Here is a 5,560-nt window from a genome sequence, read left to right on the forward strand (position 1 = left end):
CTGGTCTCTGCTTGAGAGTTCTTTTCACAACCTTGGCGTTTATCACACCCTGGGCCCAGCTTATGGAGCTTGCCAGGTTTGACTTCTTGCTAATAAACAAGAAAAAATTGTTCTTTCATAATTTGCTTTGTCAGATTCATTTTGGAGCTGTACACATAATGAATAATGTACCAACTCTGCATTATGGATGGAATATAAAACGGTGACGGAATCTCTCCCACGAAAACCATGAAGACACCGGAGTGCAATTGTGTGCGGAGGGTGGTGACCACCACCGGTCCTGTTGCTATGTTTGGAGGGGTCTTTGCTCCGCCCTGGAGGGACCTCGCTCTTTGCTGAGGAGCTCCGGTTCCTGTTGGAGCAAGTAATGGGGGAAAATATGGGATAACATTGTTGAATATTGCAATGACTATATGACTTGTGACATATAAATATTAAATTGTGCAGTTATGTCTTTCTGCTTAAGGTAGGCTACTCTGCTAACGTACCCTCCACTGTGTCCACTAAATTAAAAACGAATAATACATTATTTACAACGTGCTTTTATTGAACAAATTGCACGTGAACTGCCGATCGATTGAACATAACATCACTTGAAATACTTTTCATCGCAGTCTAAGACGTCATGTTCAAATCTCGATGACAGTAAATATACTATATATCCTGCATATCGAGCGTGCTCTGATAAAAATAAAACCTGCGACCCCTTTACAAGTGGCGTGTTTATCCTCCGAAAATACTAATTCAGTGACAACACTGAACTGGATTCCACAATGCGATGGAAAGAAATGAGGACTAAACCAGACATATTAGCAGTTCTCTTTTCCCCACTTACTGATCCCCTGAAGCCGAGAGACAGAGCTCGTCACATCTTTAGCTTAAATTACTGCTCTATGATGGTGTTGGTTTCTATCATGAAAGGGTGCTATCATGAATAATTGCATATCATTTTTTATAATTTAATTTTAGAACAATATATTTATATTCTAATAATGGCTGGTAAATGCTAGAAATTGGATTCTGTTTCCTTTTGAAATCTGCACAGATGTTTGACGCAAGTCCTTTCAGTGAATAGTCTGTTTTTAGGAACTAGATATTTTGTTTGAGTCAGACTGTGCTCTCGAGCTCCCACTGAGAACCCATGGCAACGCATGGAAATAAAAAAAGCCAGCAAGCAACTGCAGCCCCTCTCATTTGCCACTGTCGAGCAGAGGTGGAGGTGGAGTGGCAGCTTTGTTTAACCTCTTTAAGAATGGCTGTGCAAGAGGGATCTCAGCATGGGGATGTTAAGGTCCTGCCTAAACCACAGATATCCACTTTAATCCCTGTGCCATGTCGATATGATAATCAACCAACCTGATTCTACCTGTTACGGGCATGGGGGTGTGACTTTGATGCTGCGGGCATGGCCGTGGTCCTGGATGTCTGACCAGCAGGCAGTTTCTTGTAGTTTGCCTTTATATTCTGCTATGTTCAGCTGTTCAGACAAAATGACTGGACCTCCTCACAGTTGTTCAGAGCTCAACTGTGCTGTTCACTGCCAACTCTGCTGGATTGTGACTAGAGTCAACAGGCAGTTTCACTCTGTAGTCCATACAGCTGAGCTGTGCAGTCACTGCATCAGAGGAGTACCCTTAAAAACATGTTCTAAGTACCAACAAAATTATGATAATTGGGTGTGCCCTATAGTTTGTTAAATAATTCTGCAAAGGTGAGCTAATGGCAGTCCGTGGCAAGCATACAACTGTTAAGAAAGTCTTAAGGGCAAACACTCCTGCCTGTGAGAGCCATTAAGAACTTTAAAATGCGTCCTGCTCCATTTAAAATGAAAAAAGTATTTCAAATGAAATAACCTCATATTAATATCTTCTCTATGATTCCATTCAATGATTCCAGTGCATTTGCCCTCCTGTCTCTCTTACTGCATAAGATTGCTTGTTTTTGAATATGCTTGATCTCTTGATAACTCAATTGAGGCAGGTGCAAAATTTTCCTTTAATGCAAGTTACCCTCACTCTTTTGTGCGCCTACACGGGCACCTTCTAAGTGATGAATCCACTGCTTTATCGTGTCTTTTAGTTATTTGCAATTTTACTAGGAATACTCTTAGTACCATAGGCTTACTCTTACATATAGTTCTATGTTGAAGGCATTTTGGTTGATTATTCAGTCACAAAATGTAATTTCTTATATTTACATTATGTAGAAGAACTATGGAGTGTAATCTGAGTATGCCCATTAAGTATATCACTGATATTAATGTCTGAATTTCAGATTGACTGGCCAACCAAAGAGGGTCGAGACCTGAACCTTATCATAAAGCCTTGTCTAACTGGGCTTTATAGAGTCTTGTCTTAAGAGCTATATAACTATTAAGACCGATCATTTTAAATTGCTGTTTGGTTGTATTCATATTTTGAAGGGCATTTGCAGAATGTATCAATGCCTTTCCATCCATAAGTAATATATTAGAAAATTATCTGGAACATGTATAATCAGAAAAAACATGCAGACCATACAAATTCATCTTTATTTGAATAGATATAAAAGGGTTCAAGTTGTGAACTGAACTGGAAGAAACACTATATATGTTTTATGAGAAAGTTGAGTGATTTGTTTGGTGATAAAAAGATCAATTCTCTGGTCAGACCTTAGAAACTACAGATTTATACAATTAAAATATATTAATATGCACTCAGTGATCACTTTTAGGTTGACCTGTACATCAGCAAGTTAATGCAAATATTTAATCAGCCAATCATGTGGCAGCAACTAAATGCATAAAAGCATGCAGACATGGTCAAGAGGTTCAGCTGTTTTTAAGATTAAATGTCCGAATGGGGAAGATCTGAGATGTGATCTGAATTACTTTGACCGTGGAATGATTGTTGGTGCCAGACACGGTGGTTTGAGTATCTCAGAAACTGCTGACCTCACACACAACAGTATCTTGAATTTGCAGAGAATGGTGCAAAAAACAAAAAAAATCCAGTGAACAGCAGTTCTGCGGGCAGAAACATGTTGCTAATGAGAGAGGTCAGAGCAGAAGAGACATACTGGTCGAAGCTGACAGGAAGGTGACAGTAACGCAAATTACCACACATTACATGCAGAAGAGTATCTCTGAACACACAATGTGTTCAAACGTCTGAAGTGGATATGCTACAGCAGCAGAAGTCTCAAGAATAAGTAAAATAAATATCTAATAAAGTGTGCACTGAGTGTATGTATTAGGTATAGTGTGCACGTAGGTAAAGTATTGTAAATACATTGGGGCACCCCTGGTTTAAATGTCTGAATGAGTATGTGATCAAAAGCAAATCAAACTCTAAATGGTACAGAGTTAAACATGAGACCTTTCTGCTAATTTTAAAGCAGGATTGCTTTTTATTTTCATTTTTTATTGTTTATAAATTATAAAAAAGGAAAAGGGCCCTGTGCAAAAGTTTGGGAACCCTTTTGGATTACTAGTTGTTAGTTGGTTAAAAGATGATTAATAAGGCCCAGACCTTTGTTTCAAACGACCTATTTCCACAAAAATAGCTGCAAAAAATAGTAGTAAACACAGGTATCGCTGTTCACAGGACAACAATACAACATATTTTAAACAGCAAAGACCTACATGGCAGAGTTGCCAGAAAGAACGACCTCTGAAGTATGAAGTATGAAATAAAACATTGAGAAGCCTGAAGCCTTTTGGAACAATGTGCTTTGGACCGACAAAATCTAAATTGAACTTTTTGGCCGCCAATAAAGAAGGTATGTTTGGAGAAAAAAGGGTAGAGAAGAACACCTCCTAACTGTGAAGCATGGAGGTGGATCCATTATTCTCTGGGGTTGTGTGGCGGCTGGGGGCACAGGAAATATTGTGCGGGTGGAAGGAAGAATGGATTCCACAAAATATCAAGAAATTCAAGTGGGTAATGTTCAAAGGTCAGTCCAGACTTTGAAGTTGAAGTTGCGTTTTTCAGCAAGTCAATGATCCAAAGCATACCTCAAAATTAACCATGAAGTACCTTGAGGAAAGACGGATGAAGGTTTTGGAATGGCCACCACAGTCCTCAGACATAAATAGGAAGCGTTTACAAGCTGTGATAGGAGTTAACTGACAGGGTTCTTCCTTTTTGTATTATTTTGAAACTGTAAAAAAATAAAATAATATTAAAAGTAATCTTGTTTTAACATATGAAGAACTGTGTCATGTTTAACATTGTACCATTTAGAGGTCAGGTTCGCTTCTGTTCACTTAGATATTAATTGTAGAATGCTTTTTGACCATGGGAGCCCAAGTTTTTGCACATTACTGTATGAACCTGAGAGAGAGATTACTGTAGTACACTCTCAGAAATAAAGGTAGCATAAAATGAATAAGTACCTTTGCTTGGAAAACGTACTTATTTGTACCTAAAGAGAAGATTACTGTACTTTAAGGGTACGTTTGTGAAATCTGATCCTTGAAGAACAAAAATGTTCTGTACCTCCATCTCTGAGAGTGTATTTGTCCTATAGTGGGCAGGGTATGTACCTAGCTTTGCTGTGGGCTGGTGTTTTTGCACCTTGTGGCACATTTTCCATTGTGCTCTCCTTAAGGCAAAGAATAATTAAGGGGTGATTGGAGCTCAACAAAGCTGAGATGGTTGGTGGGAAACAGAGATATCCATTCACTCCTTTTAATCAAAACAAGTCTAAATGACTCAAAGACAGGACCAGAGTAAACAGACAGGACCAGGAAATAATAACTACCATAATAACAATGCTTCATTAAAAAAGATTGCCGCTTCTTTAATGTTATTAATACACCATAATGTTCAGGATAAAGTAATCTCTGACAGTATACTGTACTGTGATACCAAACACCACAGTGTAAGTACACTCAGATAAAAAAGTGACTACAGCTGTTCAACAGAATGTGCACTCTACGCAGTGCACTGTCATCAGTTCTTGCCACGTACAGGTAGATGCTTGTCTGAGGTACTGCAGGAATGCTAAATGAACAAGTCATACAAAAATCAAAATACGAGTAGATCTTCCAGGTAGAGTATATGGACTGAAAGGATGTCTTCCACACTGACGACTATAAGGACAATGAACCTGAGACAAAGCAGTTCAGGACTGCCAGTGAACAGGAAGTGTTGGCGGTCAAAGCGGCCTGAGCGTGACCAACATCCTTTCGGCTGGGTCTCGGGTTCTCGGTAATGGGCGTCAGGCTCAGGTGATGACCCGCACACCTTTCCCCGTCCCCACAGTTGTTTTCTGTTCCATTACCTTATACCTTATCTCCCATCAATCCCAGAACATCAGTCACATTCCAAGGGCTGGAGTCATCTTCTGAAAAGTGCGGTGCACATCCTTTGCATACACAGACGTACAGCCGTACGCTCGCACACTTGCGGCTACATGCGAGCCAACACACAAACGATGTGCGCGTTGAAACGTTCCACACGTCTGTCGAAAAAGATAATTACCGCCTCCAGAGAAAATGGTATCTTCCTGCTCCAAAGTCATGGTCCATAGGGGCAGAGTGCGAGTTCTCGGCTCCAGCCCTGGCCCCCAGAGCAGG

Source organism: Conger conger, chromosome 5, assembly GCF_963514075.1.
Source record: "Conger conger chromosome 5, fConCon1.1, whole genome shotgun sequence".
In the NCBI taxonomy this organism is placed as follows: Eukaryota; Metazoa; Chordata; class Actinopteri; order Anguilliformes; family Congridae; genus Conger; species Conger conger.